We start from the raw sequence: 26353 nt of genomic DNA, 5'->3' as shown, positions 1-26353 counted from the left end.
TGCATACTTAGACAGGCACACTGAAGATGTGGCCTGCCTTCAGGAAACTCACCTCACCTGCGACACTGAATGCAGAATAGGAGGTAGATGGGCTACATAAGGATTAGCATCCTCTTACTCATCTTATGCCAGGGGAGTAATGCTTCTAGGTAAGCGCAGTATTCCATTCACACTGCTCCACTCTCACTCGGATGATCAGGGTAGATATCTTATCGTGCAGAGAGATTTGGGGGTTACAATCATAACCATTGTCACAGCCTATGGACGGAACGTTGATGGCCCCTCCTTTTTTACAGATATTTGGAACAAGTTACACATATCCCCCCCTCTGCAATAGTCTGGGGGGGAGCGATTTCAACACATGCGTAGATCAGTTGGCAGACAGGTCCACTGGGAACGATAGGTATGGGAGGAACTCTGCTAAGTCACTCAGGGAAGGGATGGAGGACTATACCATGCTGGTTATATGGAGACTACAACACCCTCACCGCAGGGAGGGCACATGCATGTCTTCCACTCACAATACATGGTCTAGGATTGAATTTTGGATAGCCACCACTGATGTAAGCACCTGAACTACAGATATACCACACTTACCTGAAACCCTTTCTGATGACGCACCAGTCCGATTGGAACTCACAATACACTTACATACGCTGCGACAATACACCTGGCGCCTACAGCCCAGTGCATTACAAGACCAGGTATTTAACTCTGACCTAAGACACACCATCAGCGAATACTTTGAGCATAATGAGGGATCAGTGGACAGTGCCAAGGTGATATGGGAAGCGTTCAAGATAACAATCCGCGGATTCATTATTGGTAATCATGCAGGTATCCTTAAAGATATCCGCAGACAGCGGTCCATGGTAGAGGCGGACATCACACGATTAGAGTCCTTAGAGGGAAAATAGGCACATACCATGAATTTGCGGATAGCGAACTTAAATACATCTCAAAGAAATACACAGCGCAGGTTTATGGAGAGGGAGGCAGGCCCAGACGAATGCTCTCTAGCAAGATACGTCCTACCCCTAAAGCATCATATATCACCCAGATTGTGGACCACAAGGCCATACCTTGATACAATACCCCCTCAATTTCACAGTGCTTCATGGATTATTATGCCCTGCTATATACGGCAGGGACCACACCTGACCCCACTGAACTGAATCAGTATTTTGATGACATAGCGCTGGCGTGGTTGTCCGACGCACATCGCGTATACTTGAGCCATCACATAACTGAGGAGGAGCTCCGTAAAGCCATCAACTCCCTCTCAAAAAACAAGGCTCCGAGCATAGACGGACTGCCCGGTGAGGTTTATAAGGAATATAAAGATTTGTTGATACCACTTTTAGCGGCCCAGAAAGCTGCCAAAGAGAAGGGCAAAGTGGGGTGGGAAACTGGTCCCTGAAGCTTCCACCATACAGGTTGACGGGGGTCCCGGAGGAGAAGGCCCCAGAGCCAACCAGGGAAGACATTGCCCCCCAGGTGACCTACCTGAGCTTGCCAGCTGGCAGGCTGAGGGTGGGCCCACCAGGGAGGAATTCTGCCAAGTGCAGGAAGAGTGCCCCATTGTTGAGTGCTTGAGGCACCAGGCCTTGAGACATGCAGCATGTGAGCCTAAGGTTCCTAGTGCTGGGACAGCCCATGTGCTGGTGGTTCCCCAGTGTTACCGGGTCTTCCTACTGGGTTTGGCTCATGAGATACTCCTGGCAGGACATTTGGGGCAAGACAAGACTTTTGCCAGGCTTGGCTCCCACTTCTATTGGCCCCAAATGAAGACAGCCTCAGATGCATTCATCAGCACGTCCTGTCTCACCTGCTCGGCAGTGGGAAATGAGAGAAAAAGCACAAAGCTCCTCTGATCCCATTACCCCTCATTGGCATCCCCTTTGAAAGGGTGGGCATTGAAGTAATTGGAACCTTAGTCCGAAGGACAGCCCTAGGCAACAGGTTTGTCCTGGTCTTGGTGGACCATGCCACCTGCTACTCAGAGGTCATCCCTCTGAGGTCAGTGACTGGACCTATGGTGGCTAAAGGTCTAATGGTTATCTTTACCTGTGTTGGGTTTCCCAAGGAGGTAGTGTCTGACAAAGGCACTTACATGAAGTCCATGTAGGATGAGTGTGGTTCACCACAACCTATCACCCCCAACCAATGGTCTTGGGGAGAGATTCAACAAGACTTTCAAGGGCATGACTATGGGCCTGACTGAGCCCATGAGGCATAAGTGGGACGCCTTTTACCATGTCTTCTCTTCACCTATGGCAAGGTGTCACAGACAGGAGAAGAGTTCAGCTCCATTGAACTCTTCCATGGACACCCTGTTAGGGGACTTCTAAGCCTTGTCAGGGACTGTTGGGAGAAACTTCCAGAAAACTTCCCCAGGTTGTGGTCAGCTACATGCTGGTGCTCCACAACCAGATGCACCACTTCTGGAAAAGCTGAAAAGTAATACAGAGGCCTGCCAAGAAGAAATGAAACTCCGGTACAACCAGAAGCCCAAACTGGTGAAGTTTCAGCATGGCTAGAAAGTATGGGTCATAAAGCAAGTAGAGCCCAGGGCTCTGCAGGACCACTGGACTGGTCCATATGAGATTAAGGAGTGGAAGTGTGAGACCACCAACCTGGTGGACCTCCAGACCCCTAGGAAACGCTTAAGGGTACTCCACATACACCGACTCAGGTCTCACTTTGATAGGTCTGAAGTGAGCATGCTCCTTGTGACAAATGAGTTGGTGGAAGAAAAGAGTGAGCCTCTCCCTGACATCCTCTATCTACAACAACACAATGGGTAAGTGACAAGTGCCAACCTCTCTACCAAACTGACCCCAGAAAAGCAAGGGGACTGATAACAGTTGCTGGGACAGTTTTCCCTATGTTTTCACTCAACATTGGCCTCAGACATATGAGCATCCCTAGTCTTGACAGGTAGACAGTCCCATGTAAAGAACACAATTTACAGACTGTCAGACGGAGGGAGAGCCAGCATCAAGGATGTAGTCTCCAAAATGTTTTCCTGGTTCTGCGTGGACTACAGAGGACTCAATTCGGTCATCAGGGCTGAGGAACACTGTTAGACCTTTCAGCCGTAGGGTCGTCCTTTCCAAAACTTTTTGCCTGTTTAACTCACTTTGTGCTGATCTGTTTTTGTTGGCCTTAGGACTCTTGGACTTTACCACTGCTAACCGTTATTGAAGTGCATGTGCTTTCTCCATACATATGGTCACATTGGTTTATCCTCAATTCGCATATTTAGTTTGCTTATAAGTCCCTAGTAAGGTATATTATATATGCCCAGGTACTATATATTAAAAACTACTAGTGGGCCTGTACCACTGATTGTTTCTACCCACTCAAGTAACACTTTAAAACATGTCTCAGGCCTGCCACTTCAGAGCCTGTGTGTGTGCAGTTTACACTGCCATGCATACTTGGCATTTAAAACCCCTTGCTAAGCCTTAAACGCCCCTTTTATTACATGTAGGTTACCACTAAGGTAGACGCTAGGTAGTTTATAGAGCTGGGTGCTGTGAAATTAACATATACTTTTACGTTTTACATGTCCTGGTAGTGATAAAATTATTTTTCACTATTATGAACATTAGGGATTTCTTCTTGCATCTAATAAGTTATAATTCTTGATTGCGAGGGAGTAGATCGGTCATGTTTGGCACCTTTGGACTTGTAATAATAAATCCTCTTTCATGGGAAATTTGGATTTCTGATTACAACTTTAAAAATGCCACTTTTAGAAAGTTATAGCAACAAGGAGTTTGGCCCTAGGTGGCTGGATGGGGCTGTACTAAATTAAGAGCAAGAAGTGTCCTAGCTGTCACCTTTCAAATGCTACATTAATTTAACAGACTATGAACCAACAATTCAATTCATATTGGCTTGAGTTATTCTGGGCAGTATGGGAGGGAGGGGCTGGGTACAACCTCACACTTACACCTGCATGGGTTGTGTCCTGCTCCCACTCAAAGGGCTGCTGTAGTGAGCCTGGAGTAAGAGCAGGAAAGGGAGGACCTCTGTGTACTTCAATGCCCCCCTTTGAAGTCTACCCCTCTTCAAAGGCACAACTGGGTATAAGTACTGAACCTTTGACACCCCAAACTCAGTACACTTCAGGGCCTGTGGCTATTCTGCCTGGAAGGAATGCCATGCTGCTGAAGGACTGCCACTCTACTCGACTGCTGCTCTGGAAGAACTGCTTTTCTGCTGTGCTGATCTGCCTGTTGCCTGCTGCCCTCCACCCTTGGGGGATAAGGGCTAGACCTACATCACTTGAACTCAGAGTTGCACAAAGGGCTTGCCTTCTTGCCTCAGGTTGGAAGCCTCAGGGACATCAAATACTTCAGTCCACTCTACAACCAGCACCTGCACCCAGACACCTGAGAGTTTTGCCCTGCCAAGTCGTACCAAACCAATACTGTGCCCTTGAAAGTGGGTTTAAAGTGCTGCAACTGCAAAAATTCACGGATCGCCATCATTGTGTGGCTCAGAATCGGCAGATATTTCCCTTAAAGCCAATGATTCATTGCTGCTACCAGGATCAAGACCATCACATCGCTGGCTGAGCAGTTCGACAACCTGCATCAACTACATCAGTGGGGTTCATCGATGAAGAATTTGGAACCAACATATCGCCTGCATCCTTAGGATCAACACTGACGCATCACCTATGGCTGCTTCTGATATCTCGCTCTCGATTTCGATGGAACCTAGATCCAAGGTACTGTTTTCAGCGGCACAAGGCTGGTCCCTGTATCCAACCAGCGCTCCATAATGTTTGTCATCAACCTTTCAATTTAACATAGTCTAGTGTGACCAGATGGCCCAGATGACACCTTTTGCTAAAAAGCACTATATTTCAAAATTTGCTTTCAAAATTCATAACTCCGGTTGTCCTTATTGGATGATTGTCCTTTTGGTTTGTTTTGTTCAATAAATTAAGCTTTATTTTTCTAACCAGCAGACGTATATTTTTGCTTAGTGTTTTCACTGTTTTACTGTTTTAAGTGTTGCACAAATTCTTTACACAAAGGCACACCTATACACAAAACAACACCAACGAAAAGCCTCTTAAGTTTAGCCTGACTGCTGTGTGCCAAGCTAACAGTGGGGGAGCACATGTTAATTAAGGGTGTATATCTAACTTACCCTGATTAGGATTGTGGTTCCTGCTTGGACAGGGTGCATACCTCTGCCAACCAGAAACCCAATTTCTAACAATGCTGGCAGTGGTGGGATACAAATTGTGTTTGTACAGTACCTTACAGTAATCTGGTGTATACCACCAATCCATACCTAAGACCAATTTGGGTAAATTGTCCCTGATTGGCATTTTTCATTTTTCTATTCTCCCAGATGTACATGTTTTATATTTTTCCAAATGTATCTTCCCTTAACCTGCCTGCTGAATCTGTGAACTTTCCTGCACGGATGGAATTTGAGCTGGCCAACCTGGGGAGCTACATAGTGTCTCAGATCAAGATGTTGTGCCAGGAGAAGAGGTTGCCTTCCAAGAGGAGCATCAAGAAGGCTTTAAGTGCATTTGCAGGTGTCCATTAGGCCCCCACAAACAATGAGGAGAAGGAGGAGAAGGATGATGAGGAGGGATTGGACCAGGTCCCAGAGGAGGTCCATGGACTGCTACCTGTAGAGCAGAAGGACAACATCATTTCAGAATTGGATATGTAACTCGGCCTGGGAGCAGTGTGTAATCCAGAGGCCTGTCTCCAGAGGAGCTGGAGTACAGGAGGGAAGATAGAAAGCTCAAGTTTGAGCTGGATGAGTTACAGATTGAGAGAGAGAGAGAAAACTTTGATAGAAAAGGAGAAAGCTTTGATGGAGAAAGAGGAAGCCATGGAGGAAAAGAAACTGGTCATGGAGGCATAGCAAAGGAAGATGGACCATGAGCTAAGCCTCAGGCAGCTGTATGTCAAAGCCATGCACGTGGAGTTGAGCAGTAGTGAGGACAGCATAGATGCAGTGTCCGCTGGAGAAGGGAAGGTCCTCATCCCAAAAGATTTGGTACCCAGTTATCTGATGGGGATGACATTTATAAAACGTTCTCAGCCTATGAGGTGGCTCTAAGGGTGCACAAGCTCCCTGAGGAGTGCCTAGGGCGGTAGATTCCCACAGTGGTAAGGGACACACTCCTAACACTAGAGGTAGAAGACTAGACACAATACACCCCAATGAAGGCCACTCTTAATAATTTTGGGTTAACCCCCGAGTGGTACAGGCAGAGATTCAGGAATAGACGCAAACATCCCACACAAACCTGGGTGGACTTCTTAGATTATTCCAGCAATGTACTGAATGGCTGGGTGAGGGACAGCAAGGTAGATTATTTTAATGGGCTATAGAACCTAATTGTGAGGGAGCAGATGATGTTATGTTTTCCATAACTGCACCAGCATCTAGAGGATAGCAAGTTGACTGACCCCAGGAAGCTTGCTGAAGATGCAGACCTGTGGGTCAGCACCAGAGTGTGCAAAAAGGCATCTGGGGAGACTCCAATATGGATGGTGAGGGTTTCCACCAGAAGAACAAGTGGGGAAAAAAAAGTAGATCTCACAATTCCCCCAAAATAGTTCTATGGGGAAAGGGTGCCATATCCAATCTGGCTTCCCAACAAAGAGTCAGAACAAGCCTATCACGTGTTATGAGTGTTTTGCATATGAACATAACAAGTCGGATCCCACATTTTCCAAAAGGGGGCAGTCTCCCATTGGAGGTAAGACACCAGGGGTGGCAAGTATAGTGATAGGGAAGGAATATTTCCCAGTCAGTGGGGGGGGAGGGGTGGAGTTAGTGAAGTTATCCTAATGTTCTCGGGTGACGGGAAGATGGTGCCTTATGCCCATATGCCTTCCAATACTCCAAAGTTTAGACAGCGGGTCACCATTATTGAGCAATGTGTTGATTCTCTGGGGGACACAGATGCCAGTATGACTATGGTAAGGAGTCAACTGGCATCTTTTAACCAATTCCTTCCACCAGGGTTGTAATTGCTGACAACCACAAAGGTCACTATCCAGTTGCCCTTGTTCCATTCAAGTGGGGGGAGGGGCCCTCAGGTCTTCTGAAAGTTGCAGTGAGCCCTACCATGCCTGTGGATTGTTTGTTAGGCAATGAACTGGAGCACACAACCTGGGCGGAGGTGGAGCTCAGGTCACACCTGGAAATGTTGGGATTGCTACCAACAGGTCCATGGCTGCCCAGAAAGTGAGTTGAGTAAGTCTAAAGAATGGAACAATGGCCCAGACAACTGCCAAAAGTGGGAAGGGTTAGGGGTGTAGGAAACCTGAGGGGGGATGTGGCACCAGAGGAGGTTTCCCTGTAGCCCACTGAGGCTTCTCTTGGTGACCTACCTTAACTTGCTGTATGGCAAGTAGTGGGGGGATCCACCAGGAAGAAGCTCTACAAGGCACAGCAAGAGTGCCCAACACTGGAGAGCATGAGGCTGCAAGCCAAACCCCAGGCAGCTGGGGATGCCTCTGGTAATCACCACATTTACTGGGAGGATGGCCTTCTGTTTGGTGAGCCTAAGACACCTGTGCATAGACCAACACGTGCACTGGTAGTTCTCCAATGCTACAGTGCTTCCTAATGGGACTGGCTCATGCGATACCCCTGGCAGCACATATGGATAAGGACAACACCTGTGCAAGGCTTGCCCCCTACGTCTATTAGACCAAGAAATTGGTTTCTTCAGACACGTTCTGTATGACTTGCTTGACTTGCCCGGCCAGCGGAAAGACAGGGCAGAAGATGAAAGCTCCCTTGTCTCCCTTATTTATCACCAGAACCCCCTTTGAGAGGGTGAGCATTGACATTGTAGGGCTCATGGATCCCCAGACCACCTTTGGTCACATGTTTATCCTGGTTCTGGTGGATCATGCCTCAAGATACCCAGAGGCTATACCTCTGAGGTCCACAACTGCACCTGCAGTGGCTAGGACCCTGATGGAGATTTTTACCCTAGCGCGTCCCCAAGAAAGCAATGTCGAACAGGGGCATCAACTGCATGTCTGCTTATATGCAGTCACTCTGAAAGGATTGCGGAGTTACTTATAATTTTCCACCCCTACCATCCACAAACTAATAGGCTTGTTGAAAGCTTCAACAAGCCCATCAAAGGCATGACCAGATGCCTACCTGAAGTGTAAGTAGAACGTTCTCTTGCCATGCCTACTCTTTGATTATAGAGAGGTATCACAGAGGGGGGCTGGATTTATCCCCTTTGAGCTTCTGTATGAACATCCTGTAAGGGGACCTCTCAAGAGCCAGATAGCCAAGGGTGGAAGCAAGCTTCTGACAACTTAGAGGCCAGCCATAAGGTGATGAAGCAGTGGTACGACCAGAAGGCTACCACTGTGGAATTTCAAGCTGGGCAGAAAGTGCGAGTGATGGAGCCTGTGGAGACCAAGGCTTATCCAAGACTGTTGGATTGGTCACAGTGAGATTGTTGAGAGGAAGGAGAGGCTACCTTCTTGGTGGATCTCGAGACCTCCAGATAGCCCCTAAGTGTTCCCCACCTCAACCGTCCTAAACCCCACTTTGAGAGGTCTGAGGTCACCATGCTGTTAGTGACAGATGGCCGGGAGGAAGCGGAGAGTAAACCACTTCTTAACCTCCTAGCCTTAAAAGGGAATGATGGGTCAGTGAAAGGTGTAAACCCTTCCCCTACCCTAACTTCAGAACAGAAGAGTAATTCTTGCCATTTACTGGGACAATTCTTTTCTCTGTTTTCCTCACTTCTGAGGTAAGCACACTTATGTACCCATGACACTGATACAGGAGACAGCCTCCCTGTACAGAACAAAATAAAAAGTCTGTTGGACAACGTGAGGGCCAAAATTAAGGATGAGCCTTCCAACATGAAGTTTGGGGTGATTTAACCCTCCAGTAGCCCCTGAGCCGTGTGGTGCTGGTACCAAAATCTGCCCCTCCCAGCACTATACTAGAGCTCAGGTTCTGTGTAGAATACAGAGGGCTCAATTCAGTCACCCAGACTGATGCTCATTCCCTCCCTGGGTGGATTAGTTGATTGACGGACAAGGGGCTGCCTATTCCTGAGTACTCTTGACCTTACTTCAGGATACTGGTAGATTGCCCTAACTGCAGGAGCCAAGGAGATGCCAGCCATCTCCATTTCAGAGGGCCACTATCAATTTAGGGTCATGCTCTTTGGACTCAAGAATGCCCTTGCCACCTTCCAGGGGATGGTGAACCAGGTTTTAGCTGGCATGGATGCCTTCAGTGCTGCTCACTTAGATGACATATCTGTCTTCAGTAACAGCTGGAAGGACAACCTCTCTTACCTCCAGGAAGTTCTTCAGGCTCTGCGAGATGCAGGCATGACTATCAAGGCCAGTGAGTGTCAGATAGGGCAGGGGTATGTGGTGTAATTGGGACTCCTTGTTGTCAGGAATAAGGTGCAGCCCCTCCAGGCCAAGATAGAAACCATCATGGCCTGGGAGCCCCAAAGACTCAAACAGAGGTGTTACCCTTCTTAGGCCTCACAAGATATTCCAGGTTTGTCAAGGGATATTGCACAATTGTTGCCCCTTTGACAGCGTTGACTTCAAAGAAACAACCCAGGAATCTGATTTTGACAGAGGCATGCCAAAAAGCATTTGAATCCCTAAAGCAGGCAAAGTGCAAACACCCTGTGTCAAGGTCCCTGACTTTTATGGGTAATTCATTGTTCAAACTGATTCCACAGAGCATGACATAGGGGATATACTTTCACAACCTAATGAAGAGGGCCTAGACCAGCCTTTTACTTTCCAGGGAACAGAGGCGTAGTTCCATTGAAAGGGAACCCTTTGCTGTGGTCTCAGTATTGAAGAAATTGAGGCCATACTTATTTGGGACATGCTTCCAGATTCAGACAGACCACAGGTCCTTCATGTGGCTAATGCAAATGACGGTTGAGGATCTAAAGTTGCTGAGGTGGTCCATCTTCATACAGGGAGTAGACATTATGGTGGAACACCGAACTGGGACAGACCACACCAATGATGATGGTATCTCTAGGTTCTTCTACCTTAGTGATGAGAACTACCAAGAGGTTGGGTAGTTATTTCTACTTACAGCTGGGGGAGATGTGTTAGACCTGCCAACCATAGGATATCTTCCCCCAAACCTTTTGCCTGTTTGTATCCCTTTTTGCTGATCTGTTTTTGTTGGACTTAGGACTCTGGGCACTTTACCACTGCTAACCCGTGCTAAGGTCCATGCACTTTCTTACTAAACATAGTAACAAATGGCATATTTAATTTACTTATAAGTCCCTAGTAAAGTTCATTATAGATATCCTGGACCTTTTAAGTTAAATGCTACTAGTGGGCCAATAGTACTGATTATGCCACCTACTCAAGTAGCCCTTTAAAATATGTTTCAGGTATGGCACTGCAGATCCTGTGTGTGTAGGTTACACTGCCATTTGGACTTGGCATTTAAAACCCCTTACTAAGCCTTAAACTCCTCTTTTATTACATATACGTCACCCCTAAGGTAGGACGTAGGAAGCCCACAGGGCAGGGCGCTGTGTAATTAAAAGACTGAACATATACATTTAAGTTTTACATGTCCTGGTAGAGAAAAAATCCTAAATTCGTTTTTCAATAGAATGAGGCCTACCCCTCTCATAGGTTAACATTGGGGATTTCTTATTACATCTAATACGTTATAATTCCTGATTGAGAAGGAATGGATCTATCATGTTTGGTACCTTTAGGCTTGTAATAATAAATCCTCTAGTTTTTTAATCTCTCTTAAAAAACAAGACGAACCATTGGATTCATCATGTTTGGGGGTGTTGATCTGTGTTATACGGGATAACATTATTAGTGTCTAAAGATCAGGCTGTTCTACTTCTGGTTTAAAACTGAAAAAATCACAAATTAATGGGTAAAGGATCTAGCAAAATGGGTAGGATTGGCTTACCTGACCAAATTTGATAGGAAATGCCTACAGGAAAGAACAATTTCTTTCTTGAGTCCCCTCACCCCCCCATGGTTTCCCCACGGTGACATGCTTCATCATTGGGGCCATCTCAGCCCTCTAATCCTAGTGAATTTCCCCCAATTTAGGTAATGCTACCATGACAGGGATGGAAGGTATTGTGTTACAACAGAATATTGTTCACAAAGAAAGTCTCTCACTGATTTCGTGGAACTTGGCTGGAGTTAAATCTAAGCTTATTGAGCAAGAATGGTTACACCTTATTGGAAATTATGATGTTTGTTTATTTCAGGATACCTAGGCACTGGACTAAGTCTTTATAGAGGAGTTTGTTTCATACAGTGTGGAAGCTTTACCACCGAGGAAATCAGAGCGGACGATTGGGGGTTTATTGATACTGGTAAAGACCAATATTATGTATAGTCATGAATTCACCTGATTTAATGGGGTTAATGCCTAAATTCCCATTGGATTTTAATTTGGTTCTTCTATATATGTATGCTAGGTCTATGCCCACGAATAGTAAATCACTGATTATATCTTTATTAGATGACTTGATTGATCAGTTCCAGCAGAATACAAAAGTATTGGTAGCAGTTGACTTTAATTCTTCACTTAAATCCTCCCAATATCTCAGCAAGATAACAGAAAAGGAGGTTGAGCAATGGGGTATCCTTAGTCTTGAGGGTAGATCTCAGCCCTGTTTTTCTAATCTTGCCATGCAAATTGTATTCCTGGTAATAGGACGGAGTTTGCAGCATGTACAGGGAGAACCTGCTCTGACCAAAAGAGAGTAGCCACGTTCAAGAGTGAAGCAATTTCCAGTGTTATTAATTATGGTTTCTTGGAGGTCAGTTTCTGGCTACTGCTCCATTACATGGTGGTTCAGCCAGGTACAGATAGTGACCACAATCCCCTGATTCCCTGCTTGTCACACTATCAGGAGATGACTTCAGAAGATAGTCGTCCAATCACAGTACTGTGGTCCCAGAACCCATTGTTGCCAACAACTATAGAAGAGTTTCTTGGCCTAAGATTATGGCTAATGAGAATCTCTATTCCAAGATATATCAGTCGTTTATATACTTTTTATGAAATTATGAGGATTTTCTTGAGGAGGCTATACCAATTTTAGATATTCACTTTAGGTTCTTTAATAAATTACAGAGTATGTTTTATAGGAAATCAAGGGGTCATTCCAAAGACCTAAAATGGTATTCACTTGATTGGGAAGAGGCTAAGAAAGCAGTGAAAGTGCCATTAGGTGCAGTAACTGACTCGGAGTTTCTCACAGTATGTAGAGAATATTAGTATACAATCGACCATGCTAAAAGGAAGTGGGGGCATGATAATTGGCAAGATATGTTCCAGGCCCTCAAAGCTAATGATGGCTGGTCATTCTGGCATATTGTTGCACATGGGACAGTCAGAAGCACCAACCCCAGAAGGAATAACACACCACCAGAAAGATGGGAAGAACATTTTCTGAAATTATATGCTCAGGATTTCCCCACAAAACAGACTTCAAGGAGGTAGATGAATGCCCGAAGGTGATGTTACCAAGTTAGGAAGTGGAGAGTCCGCCAAGATCACTTTTAGTTTAGAGGACACCCTCTCTGCTATCAATAGCATAAAGGCACTAATTGCCAATAGTCCTGCTTGCGTACCTGATTATCTATGTAAATCAGAACCTGGGTTGTGGGCTGGTTCTGTGAAACTTCTCTCTAATGTAATAGCTATGGGCTTGGAGATCCCAAACACCTTTAGGGGGCGAATATAATCCAGATCTTTAAAAAGGGCGATGCGTATTGCCTGTTAAATTATAGGCCTACTAGCCTATTAAACAATCTTCAAAAAATATTCTCTAGGCAGGCCTGAAATTGAGTTCAAGAGTGGATTGCAAGTGTGGATGGAAGATCAGAGGATTTTAACTCCCTTTCTTGTCCACTGCGCAGCTCGACACAGATGCATCACTGCAGCTGCACCTCTCATATTTATCGGCGATGACGCATCCTGGATCAAGGTACTTTAGTTCAGCGGACCCAAGTGGATCCGTGTATCTGACCCATGCTCCATCATGGTTGACCTGAACTTTTGACTTTGCCCCAGTCCAGAGCGACCAGATAACCCATTTAAGCGATTATTGCTTCTAAGCGCTCCTTTGCATTTATTCTTTAAAAATGTACATCTCGACTTCCACTATTTGGATTTTTTGTCATTTTGGTCTTGTGTTCTTTATAAAATTAATTGCCATTTTTCTAACCTGGTGTGGAGTCTTTTTGAGGTGTTTTCACTGTGTTACTGTTTGATGTGTTGCACGAATACTTTACACAGTGCCTCTTAAATTAAGCCTGACTTCTCTGTGCCAAGTTACCAGAGGGTGAGCAACTGATAATTTAGGGTGTATTGTAACTTACCCTGACTAGGAATGTAGTTCATGCTTAGACAGGTTGCATATCTCTGCCAACCAAAAACCCAATTTCTACCACTCCACATGAAAGTTTTGGAATAGAATAGTACCACTAAACATACTACAAAAGGAAGTTTGTGACTAGGCCCTATATTTTCTTTATTGGAGTTAGAGGAGTGGGTCTTAATACAATTGTCTGGAGTCACTCAGGTAGGAAAAAAGTTATTTATTTAATGTTAGGCCTTTAGCAGCTAATACAAGGGTGGCTCTGAGAAGACTTTGAACATGTTTGACCCAAGTCCTGATCGATCAATGACAGTATTATTGTGTCCACTTTACGGCTCACCGAGTCACACAGAACATTGTTCAATTCATTGCAGTGAAGTTCATCATAGATGATGGAGAGTGTTATTATTTCTTTATACAGGGTATCCAGATTCTGATTGGTCAATATGTGCTTCCTAATCTATTCCTATTTAGATTTTCTTCTTATGCTACAAGTGAAGAAAGTGTAAGTATTTTCCTCTATAAGAGTTTATAAAGGATTTTGTGTTGTGTACTTGCACTTAGTGACATGCTACATTAGCAAATAGTGGCCCGGGATGTAGATTCAGGGGTGTTTAGGGTGTGGCACACCCCAGGGGGTGCTTACGGTGTGGCTTTGTACTTGGGTCCCTGAGTCGGGTCTGTTATGTCTATGTCAGGCTTAATCATCCTGACCCAAGAAAAAAGGACAAAACAGTGACCTGCCCATACCACCTGGTAGTTCTCCCTGGTAGCGCATGACTATGATTATGTACGCCTCTGCTACAAGAAGCCCTGATGGTAGAGTTGTGAAGTCAGTGGATGTGGGCAGTGCGCTATGTTTTGATGTACTAAGTCAGAGTCGCAAATAGAGGACGATGTGCGGACAAATTATTAGGGTGAGCCAGAGTCGAGCCATGGGTCTGACTTGACTCTCAGAGTACATGCACAAGCTGAGCCATGAAAACGTTGGGCATATATATTGTGTGAGAAACATAGGGGCTTATTTACAAGCCCCCTGCGCTGCCAGTACGTCTCTTTTTCCCCATATCAAAAGTGACATACAAGCAGCACACGGGCCTTGCAAATAAGCCGCACAGTGTGAAATGAGAATCATGAGAAAATCAACACAGACATAGCAGACCCAACTACCAAACCAAGAATGCATTTGGGGAGTAACACACCCCAACAAGCCCCTCTATTTCTGCAACTAATCTAATATTTTTAGGACTTCTAATACTGCCTGTCACGATAATACATTCTGAAAACACTCATCCGTGCACTGTTCGAATCTGTGATGTTCAGAGTCTCTTTGCATCTTAATCACTTCGTTAACATCGTAAAAGTTTAAGTATAGGCAGTAGAATTTCAGACCAGGGCACTTTTATGTACTTTGATGATCAGATTTTAAGACTTGGTGCGAACCTTTCTTTATAAGGTTAAGTTCAAGTACCTTAGGTCTATGAAACAGATATTATGCAAACACTATTAGTTTAGTAATATTTTATTTAAAATTTATGCGGAAGAATTTTAATTTAAACTCTCTGCAAATGTATGATCTTGAGCTCCCTGGATTGTAGTGGCAGTGAATAGATTTAAAGGTGCACAAATGTAACAGATGCTTTTTTGTGAAGTTATATTTGGCTTTATTGGATTTTTACATCATTAAAATCACCAAAGAGGGGAACTACCAACTGGTCTATTAAAAGTAAAGAAAAAGACATTACTTAGAACAAAGTCAAACAAAATTACCCGTGCTCTATGGCACTGAAAATGCAGCAGTCAGCACAGCACGGTACAGAACGTCCACTAAAAAATAAAATGCAGAATATGTGACCAACCAACCATTAATTTTACCTGTTCAGAGTCAGCATGGAGGATTCACTGCGCACGACATGAGTCACAGATTTAAAAACAAAAACACCCTATTCAGCTCAAAGTCCAGACTGCAATGTCTGATCATGTTTTGACCCACTACGTAATCTGGCATATAATGAATAATCTATTTGTTGACATCATCGTTGTTAGGCCCAGTAGGTAGACCATAATTGGTCATAATTGATTGGAGATGGATAAAAAGATGGATGAATATTTGCCTGGAATCATATTATAAGACACAACAGATGTATCTTCCGTATAAAATCTTTGTACATAAAGTAAAGATCCAAAATTACGAAATGCAACATGTATAAAAATAAGATAATCATATAAAATTAGTTTAAAATGCATCAAGCAAAAAAAATGCCTTCCAGTTGGATTGAATTCAGGCCATTTTTAAACGTTTATCGGTTCTTTCTCATCTTCTCATGTCCTATGCTCCGACAACACACACTGCAGACTAAGGCCATTGCACCACTGGTGCATCACTTTTTTGATGCACCAGCGGCGCATTGTGCCTGCCCATATTTACAAGGCAATGTAAAGTCACACTGCATGACTTTTCATGACCTTGTAAATAGGGCACCCTTTCACTCATTATTCTGCGCGAAAAGGGGTGTTCCATGGGTGTTGCTGCGGGTGTTCCCACCCGTGAGTCCAAAAAACAAAATGACGCACTGGCAGCACAATCGCCTTGTAGATGAGGCCCTGAATGTACAACTTCGGAGGATGATAATTTAACTACTCAACAATGTTCTGCTGATTGTAGGAGACCACATGCAGTCATTCATTATATAAAGAGTTAAGTCAAGGCAGTTCTCTCAAGCTGTTACAATGTTACTCTAGCACTGAGACCAAAACGTTCTCTATCCTCTTGATCATGGATAAACTGAAAGAATTCCCTCACTCAATTTCATTTAAATTCATCCCATCCCATTTCAAAACTTACTAACGCTAAAGACTACACTACTTTGCTTCTATAAGATTCGGTATGCGTATCCTTTAAGGGAACTTTTGGAATAACACATTGTGAACATAAATACCGCGAATGAGACACAAAGTGGACATGTTCGGACTCATTTATTTAAAAATCCTAAAACATGTCCTCACCGTTGGTAGAAAATGCTACATTTGCAGCATGAGGTGATTCCTATTGACCAAGATCAGTATGTAATTTGAGCTGGGTGTTTCCAACTGTGGTCCGCTGGCACTCATTTTTGGGGACCAGCATTTCTTTTTCTTCAACAGACTTTGAGCCAGAGCAAGAGAGAGAAAAACACAAAAGGAGTAAAGGAGGAGAAAGGGACATCATGAAGGAAAAAGAACCGGACAGAGTGAGATAAAGTGGCATGGAGTGTCTGGTGTCGGATAAAAGAGACATCAGGTGGAATGAAGGTTACTGCAGCCTTGTTATCTGACACCCCTGACATTCAAAAGTGCTAGCCGGGGTTGGGGGGTGGGGGGAGGCTCTCAGCAAAACTGTGGGCTCCGGCACTTATTCTTTTACAATTAAGCACTGGCCAAGATGAATAGTTTAGTAAACAGCTGAAGAGTTCAGGATCTTTGCCCTAGTCCCAAAGTAATATGTTGTCAAATACTTGTTTCTCTCTATAGTCTATGACTTACAGGACAATGTTGCCTCCTAACATCATGTGACAAACTTATCACAATCCTAATTTTCATATCAGTACTTTCTGCTTCATTCTAATTCCCATTCTGATCTAGGATGTATGGAAATAATATAGGTTACTATTAGTTACATTCTGAATCAATTCAGCTCAGGCCAGCTAATGCTGAGGACCAAGGCGGATAGAATACTGGTGTAATGATGTTTGGCTTTGTTAATCCAACTGATCCTCTGACTCTGTTGGAACTTGGTCGCTGGGAGGATTCTGCAAAGCTCCTGTGGGAAGAGCACAGTTAATGAGGAAGCTTGCTTGAGGGTTCATTATTGAGTCACAGCCAAGGTAAATACCGCGATTCTTGGTCGGATTGTATAAAAGGCAAGGAGAGACTACATAACCACGTTGCTGCTGGATACATTTGGTTTCACAATGTAGCAGTTGACTAAAATGAGAAACAAACCTTTGCGTGCTATCCTATTCTGCAGTTTCTGTTTCCACTGCCTTGAATGAATTTTGCGGGACACTTTATTAGCAGATTTTATTGATTTTTCCAGTTATTACACCGTACTGCTAAGGGTGGACATTTGTTGCATCTCGTGTTAATGTGTGTTGTATTAAGGAAGGAACTTTGTTGTATGTTGTAGTCCTGCATGTCTCTGTGTTTAGTGGTGAATTACGACACATCATTGTATGTTGCATTAGAAGTAGATTGATCTAATCAGGTTTCCCAGGTCCATGCGTGATGTTCTGCTCCAGTCCAAGCTTTGTCCCTTGAATTCTGGGCCTTGTAGTCTTGTTTCTTCCACTATGAAACAGGACCACAAGTCTCAGAATTCAAAGACAAAAATCCTGGACCGGACCAGTACATCACACTCTATTTGGGAAACTTGGTAGATATTTGAGGGGAGTTCTAAGCGGGGAAGCTGTGTGCAAAAGATGTAATTTGTATTTCTATTTCTATTTCTATTTCTAGATTTGGTGAAGCGCAACAGCTACCCCAGCAATGGGGCGTCCCGGCGCTATGAGACAGGCAGCGCACCAGTAGGACAGAAGAAGAAAAAAAGGGGGAAGGGGGAAGAGGGGCCTAGAGAGCAGGGAAAAGGTAGGTCTTGATGGCTTTACGGAAGGCTGAAAGGCAATCTAAGGAACGAATGCTGAGGGGAAGATCGTTCCATAGTTTGGGACCAAGGACGCTAAAGGAGCGACCTCCAGTTCGGCAGAGCCTGATCCTGGGGACGGACAGAAGGAGTTGGTTGGAAGAACGGAGAGCACGACCTGGGACATAAGGTCGGGCCAGATTCCGCAACAGAGGGGGATTTCCTTGTTTGACGATCTTGAAGATCGTGGTAAGAGCCTTGAATTTAACTCTGTGTTCTACGGGCAGCCAGTGGAGCTTACGGATGGTAGCTCTGGCAGAGCATCTACGTGGAAGACCAACCAACGTTCTGGCCGCCGCATTCTGGATACGTTGGAGCCTAGCTGTTTCCGCTTTGTTTGCTCCCAGGAGGAGGATGTTAGCGTAATCCAGGCGTGATAAGATGGTAGCCTGGATAATTAGCTGGCGAGCTTTAGAGTCGAAGAGCCCGAGTATAGGCCTGAGATTCCTTAGGAGACCTATGCAGGTGGCTGCCACCTTTTTCGTGTGGGACTGGAAGCTAAGGTTGGCATCCATCCAGACTCCCAGATTTTTAACACAATTTTTAGGGAGTGGAGTGGCGCCCAGGGATGACGGCCACCAGTGCTCGTTCCATAGGCTGGTGTTTCGGCCAAGGAGGAGCACCTCGGTTTTCCCGGCGTTAAGTTGGAGGTAATTGTCCGTCATCCATTGTGCCACTGCTGCCATGCCCTCTTTAAACTTGGATGCCGCGATGGACGGGCTTTCCGAGAGGGTGACAACCAGCTGGGTGTCATCAGCGTATGAGACCAGCGTGAGCCCCCACTCTTTTGCCACGTCAGTAAGTGGCTGGACGTATAAATTAAAGAGGGATGGGCTCAACGCTGACCCCTGGGGGACACCTTGAGCTATGGGATGGGATTTAGAGAGAAATGGAGGGGCCGACACCTTGAAGGATCTATCCTTGAGAAAGGATTGAAACCATGCGAGAGCGAGGCCAGTCACACCGGCCATCTCCAGACGCTTCAGAAGGATGTCATGGGATACCGTGTCAAAGGCTGCGCTGAGATCTAGGAGAATCAGCGCAGCACTTTGACCGGAGTCTAAAATCGTCCGGAGATGTTCTGTGGTGGCCAGTAGGGCAGACTCGGTGCTATGGCCTGCGCGAAAACCATTTTGGGAAGGGTCTAGTATTCCGTGATGATCCACATGCTTCGAGAGGATACCATTGACATGGGCCTCAGCTATCTTGGAAATCCAGGGGAGGAGGGATATTGGCCGGAAGTTTTCCGGTTTAGAAGGGTCGAGGGTAGGTTTTTTAATTATCGGTGATACCCACGCTTGCTTCCAAGCTATGGGCACCGATCCAGAGGTGAAAGAAAGGTTGAGGATGTTGAGCATGGGGGATAGAAAAAAATCAAGCGAGTCCAAGAAATGAGAGGGGCTCATGGGGTCAGCTGGGGAGCCAGACTTCACTTTCTTACATAGTTTGGTCAGGTCAGCAGCAGTGATGGCGGAAATTTTGGAGAGGGGAGTGAGGTTGGAAGCTAGGGTCTTAGGTACTCCAAGGGGAGGAGGAATCTGCGGAAAGGTCGTGTAGATTTTTTGGACCTTTTCAACGAAATATGTTGCAAGCTGCTCACATTGCTCGTTGGAAGAAATTTTAGGTGGGGGCGCCCTAGGGTTTTGGAGTTCCTTAACTAATTTGAAGATGGTTTTAGTTGGATTCGGGTTGGAGCTAATTTTGTTGGCATAAAAAGAGGCACGGGAAGATCTAATGGCTTTATGATAGATTTTAAGCCTGGATAGATAGTTTGCCTTATCCTGGTTGTCATAGTTTTTTCTCCATTGGCGCTCGGCTTTTTTACACTCCTTACGCGTCGATTTAAGGGTATCGTCGTACCACGGGTTGGAAGGAGTATTGCGTCCTTTGGTCAGTTTAGCCGGAATGAGAGTATCAAGGCCATTGCTAATCCATGTAGTGAACGAGGTGTAGGTCGCGTCTATCTCCTGGTTAGTTTCGAATTGGAACTCTCCAAGGGTTTCATGAAGAGCAGGGGGGGAGAGTTTGTGCCAAGGTCTTTTTAAACGCTGGTTGGATTCAGTTTTATACTGACGTTGTGGAGTCGGAACCATCAATTTAACAAGGTGGTGGTCCGTCCAACCCATCGGAGTGGGGGTTTCAGTGACTGCCCCCTGAATGTTAGTAAAAATTGGATCTAGGGTATGGCCTGCTATGTGGGTAGAAGCATGGACTAGAGAATCAAGTTGTAATGCCGCGAGGTCTGCAAGAAGGTTGGTGATTGTATGGTCACCAATCGCATCAAAGTGTAGGTTGAGATCACCTAGAATGGTGAAGTTGGCGAATTTGGTAGTAAGCGCTGTGGCCGTTTCAAGGAGGGCGTCAATAAACCTAGTGGCCTGGCCTGGAGGGCGATATATGTATAGGCCGGATAGCGTAAATTGAGGGGTCACGCTGATTTTAAATTGGGCGCATTCGCAGTCTAGGAGAGGTTCTTTGGTGAAAGAGCAGGTCAGGTGCTTTTTATAGATAATTGCTATGCCGCCACCTCGAGACTCACGGTTAATGGTGACCAGGTGGAACTCGTCTGGGAGCGTTAAGTTAGGGATGGTAGTTATGCCGTCTCGAAGCCAGGTTTCGCACAGAAATAGAACGTCAGGATTTTCCTCCTGAAGAAGCGAATTAACCTCAAGATGGTGTTTAGTGAGGGATCTGCAGTTAAGTTGTAGTATCTTCAGCGGGGGGGTTGTTGTATTGAGACAGTCACCCCACACGCGGGTGGGCGTGTTGGTGGAGAAATGGCAACGGTTGCAGTTGAGTTGCGTGAGACCTAAGATGCCAGTAGCATCAGAACATCTTTGGGTAGGGTTCAAGTCTAAAAGTTCCTTACCGTCATAACGAATAAGTGGGTATGACCTGGAAAGACCAGGGGGACTGGCGAGAGGCGATGGTCTGGCGATGACGGGCGCAGACGGGCTTGCCTTAGGTGCGCCTTCGGCGCGCAAACGGCGCTCCCGCTGCGCTCGTCCGCTGCGCTTCCGGTGACAGCACATGATGTAGGCGGTGGAGGGGGCGTGGCCTGCGAGGTGGGCGTGGCCCAAGAAGTCGCCGATTGGCGTCTGTAAGATCGAACGTTGCAGCCGGCGCTGAGAGCGTTCCTCGGCTGTTTAAGGTGAGCTGGGATCGAGCACAACACAGATTAGGTCACAAACAATTCACTGAATTTTAAAAATGGTGCTAAAACGCTCCCGGCGAGATTGCCTGCGGAGTGAGTTACAAGTCTGTGAGGCGCTTGTATGTTAGGCGCTTTTATGTGATCGCGGGTGGAGGGGGCGTGGCCTGCGAGGTGGGCGTGGCCCAAGAAGTCGCCGATTGGCGTCTGTAAGATCGAACGTTGCAGCCGGCGCTGAGAGCGTTCCTCGGCTGTTTAAGGTGCGCTGGGATCGAGCACAACACAGATTAGGTCACAAACAATTCACTGAATTTTAAAAATGGTGCTAAAACGCTCCCGGCGAGATTGCCTGCGGAGTGAGTTACAAGTCTGTGAGGCGCTTGTATGTTAGGCGCTTTTATGTGATCGCGGGTGGAGGGGGCGTGGCCTGCGAGGTGGGCGTGGCCCAAGAAGTCGCCGATTGGCGTCTGTAAGATCGAACGTTGCAGCCGGCGCTGAGAGCGTTCCTCGGCTGTTTAAGGTGAGCTGGGATCGAGCACAACACAGATTAGGTCACAAACAATTCACTGAATTTTAAAAATGGTGCTAAAACGCTCCCGGCGAGATTGCCTGCGGAGTGAGTTACAAGTCTGTGAGGCGCTTGTATGTTAGGCGCTTTTATGTGATCGCGGGTGGAGGGGGCGTGGCCTGCGAGGTGGGCGTGGCCCAAGAAGTCGCCGATTGGCGTCTGTAAGATCGAACGTTGCAGCCGGCGCTGAGAGCGTTCCTCGGCTGTTTAAGGTGCGCTGGGATCGAGCACAACACAGATTAGGTCACAAACAATTCACTGAATTTTAAAAATGGTGCTAAAACGCTCCCGGCGAGATTGCCTGCGGAGTGAGTTACAAGTCTGTGAGGCGCTTGTATGTTAGGCGCTTTTATGTGATCGCGGGTGGAGGGGGCGTGGCCTGCGAGGTGGGCGTGGCCCAAGAAGTCGCCGATTGGCGTCTGTAAGATCGAACGTTGCAGCCGGCGCTGAGAGCGTTCCTCGGCTGTTTAAGGTGAGCTGGGATCGAGCACAACACAGATTAGGTCACAAACAATTCACTGAATTTTAAAAATGGTGCTAAAACGCTCCCGGCGAGATTGCCTGCGGAGTGAGTTACAAGTCTGTGAGGCGCTTGTATGTTAGGCGCTTTTATGTGATCGCGGGTGGAGGGGGCGTGGCCTGCGAGGTGGGCGTGGCCCAAGAAGTCGCCGATTGGCGTCTGTAAGATCGAACGTTGCAGCCGGCGCTGAGAGCGTTCCTCGGCTGTTTAAGGTGCGCTGGGATCGAGCACAACACAGATTAGGTCACAAACAATTCACTGAATTTTAAAAATGGTGCTAAAACGCTCCCGGCGAGATTGCCTGCGGAGTGAGTTACAAGTCATACGCACTTTCCTGCATCCTTCAATCAACTACCATTTTTTATTGCAAACACAAGAGATCAACACACATGCATTTGCAGCTAAAATACTCTAACAATGTTACAACAAATCTTCATTTTAAGTAAACACACACATATGTCAGTCAATCTCAGAAGAAAAGCTCCATACTGCCACTCATATACATCGCAAAAACACACTATTACCCAATGGTCACTGTATTTTGGCCATCACCATGCACAAGGGAGTGCAGATGCAAAAGGGTAAGAACATCAACATCACTGATACACAATGTGCAGTTACCCTTTCAACCAGCAGTAGGCACCACACACACACACACACTCACAGTGCAGAGCTCTCTTGCCAACTGAGAACAGGAATACAACCTAGCACAGTCAGCATGCAATACAGCTATCCACTTCTAATAATGAACAGAAACAGCACAAATGCACAGTCTCTTGATTATAAGGGAAAATGACCCTCATGCTGATACTTCTTATGCCTCTTCCTAGCACCAGCCACTAGCACAACACTTTCTCTAACAACATAAATACAAAGAAATCAGGTTTAGAGGAAACATAGTAAATAGAGCAGGGTAAGCACAAAGAGAAATGCAACAAAGTCCTCTTAAACACTATAGTGCCTGAAATGTTAGCAATCATATAGGGAAACGCAAACATACACTGTAAGTAGTATAGGGGACATACCTTTCATCACCATTCATTTTTTGACAGGTGGGAACGCCCCCTGGAAGTGACGTAGGAGCCGGAAGTCCCGCCCCGGAAGTCCCTCCCCGAAAGGCCCTGGCCGGAAGTCTGGGGCCGGAAGTCCAGGGTCTGAGGGCACCCTCCCCCAGAGGGGCAGTGGTGGAAGTGGGGCATGTGTAGTGTGCGAGTGCCCTTCACACAGGAATTAATGGATGTGTGTCAAGGGGTGTAGAGTGATGGTGTGGGGTGCCTAGGGCTAGCGGCAAGGCCGCCAGTAGGACCTACAGGGGTGTTTTAGGGTTGTGGGATGGATGAGCAGAGACTTACCTGTGTGCGCCATGTTTGTTGGGCCAGCAGGATCATGTCTGGGCATGCAGGGACATGTCTGGGCATGTCCACTGGCTAGTAGCTGCTGCAGCCGGATGTTGCTTGAGCGGCGTCGTGGTCCATCTGTGGAATGGGAGCCCTAGAGTGTTGCAGGGTGTTTTTTGGGTGATAGGCCAGCCCCCAGGAAGCGTGCCTGTTGCCGATGGAGTTCCTGAGTGGTGGCCTGAGGCGTGGTGGCGTGCCATAGGCAGCAGAGGGCAGGAAAGCCATTGGTCCTAAAAGAGGAGGGAAGTTAGGCCATTGGATTGCAATGGTGGTAATTTTGCCGCCTAATTTTAAAAAGTCTATGGGCTAAAATGACAGCATTTATGAAAATAAAAACAAGGGTTATGCAATTGTGATTTCTTTTACATATGTGGTAATGTATTTGGGGTGATAAACATGGGCATCTTGTAAAGCAGCAGCAGGGGATTGGTAACATGTCCAGGCAGTGTTCTGTAACATGCTGGACTGTGCTACATCAGCCCTAGACTGCTAGGGTGCCTGTGCAATATCTTGCACAACCTAAGTTTAAAGGGCCTGGTGTAAAATGATTCCTATTGTGAAAAGGAAAAAATAAATACATATTTTAAATGTCTCTGATGTAAAATGATGTCTGTTATGGAGACCAAAATAGGGGAAATAAATAAAAACACCCTCTGTGCAGTTGTCATTTCTTTCTTTCTAAAGGAACTTAATGTTTGAGGGATAATAAACACGGGCCTGTATGTAATGCAACTGTGTGGGCTGTGTATCAGGACAGTGCCTGGTTCTTTATCATACTAAGGTGCTGTCACAGACCTAAACAGTAAAGTTTCTGGTGCAACATAATGCACAGCCAAAGTTGAAATGCACAATGTAAGTGACAATTACTAAAAGAAAATAATAAAATAAACCTTTTTAAAAGGCACTGATTTAAAATGATACAAGTCATGAAAAGGAAAATAAAATACATAGTGATGACATGTGTTGTGTATTGTGTTTTCTTTCTAAGTGAGGGTAATGTGTTGGAGTTTATTAATAAGGGTCAGTATGTAGGGCAAAACCTAACGCATGCCAATCTACACCACACCAAATCGCAACATCCTACACATTGCACCACCGGATACAAGTATACTTATACCAGATTATAACATCCCACACTTTATACCAAGCCATATCACATGCTATCATATTGTACCCCACGCACCCATCAACCCCTCCCTTAGTTCCCTATGGTTCCAACACAGACTACATCACACCATGCAGTATGCATGCCATTCAAATACCACAACTATCCATATATAGGAGCAACCACATGCAACATCACAGCACAGCAGGACTATACAACAACAAAGTTCACTTAGTACACATCCACAATGAGAAGGGTCAACTGGATAGGGAGTACCTTGAAAAAACTGGGGGCGAATGCATTATAATTAACTTCCAAGACCCAAGGGTGGTAGGGTTAATTACGAGACCTGGTTGGAGTATTAGCAGTGGTGGGATTGGTATTGTGGATCTACAATAAGTACACTTAGTACACATCACCACACCGCACCACCACCACGAGGTGGTGTTGAAAATCAATTTTCAACACCACCTCTCTCAGTACCACACCACTCTCAACACACACACAATACCACACCATGCCACACTTTCTCGGACTTTGGCACACCATATCAATACGTCTCACCTTAAAGGTCTGTGTACCACATCACCAAATGCCACATAACACCATACCTCACCTTACCACACTAAATTGCCATGTAATTACTGTACAATTCAATGTAGTACAATAGCCAAGAACACACTTGACTCCCCACACCGCCCTATACCACCCACTGCAACACCACCTTTCTTTGTTACCTTGCTGCTGATCTGACGCTGGGATCGCTGTGTTGCTGGGACTGCTGAACTTTTCTTTTTGCCTCTCTTGACCAACTGCTCGCAGTACCCGCTGTGCGGGTCCCGCTTCGCCGGAGGCCACCTTCACACAGCGCCACTGCTCTAATTCTTATCTGGGTGTTGGGACCTGCAGGGCTGCAAGCGCGTTGTGGGCGTAGGACTCCAAGTCCCAGGGGCACCCACAACTCCCAATCAGTAACAGCTGGGACGCTCTCCCTGCAGGCTCCTCCCCTGGCTGGTCAACGCTGTGATAACCCGCCTTCTAACCTGCATCAGCTGATTTCTTTGTTACCTTGCTGCTGAGCTGACGCTGGGATCGCTGTGTTGCTGGGACTGCTGAACTTTTCTTTTTGCCTCTCTTGACCAACTGCTCGCGGTACCCGCTGCGCAGGTCCCGCTTCGCCGGAGGCCACCTTCACACAGCGCCACTGCTCTAATTCTTATCTGGGTGTTGGGACCTGCAGGGCTGCGAGCGCGTTGTGGGCGCAGGAATCCAAGTCCCAGGAGCGCCCACAACTCCCAATCAGTAACAGCTGGGACCCTCTCCCTGCAGGCTCCTCCTCTTCCTCACCAGCCAGTACATTTTCAACTTGAGTGTCCCGCTGCGCGGGAGCGCGCGGGAGGGCGCCGGGAGAAGCCCGGGACAAGGGCGGGACCGCCTGTGGCCGTCAGGGGCCGAAGGAGGCCGGGCTGGGCCACCCCTCTGACATTTACAGTTCTAGTATTTCCTGTAAGTTATTTGTGTAGCGA

The sequence above is a fragment of the Lissotriton vulgaris genome, chromosome 6 (assembly GCF_964263255.1).
Source record: "Lissotriton vulgaris chromosome 6, aLisVul1.2, whole genome shotgun sequence".
NCBI classification, from domain to species: domain Eukaryota; kingdom Metazoa; phylum Chordata; class Amphibia; order Caudata; family Salamandridae; genus Lissotriton; species Lissotriton vulgaris.
This window is presented reverse-complemented; position numbering follows the sequence as displayed.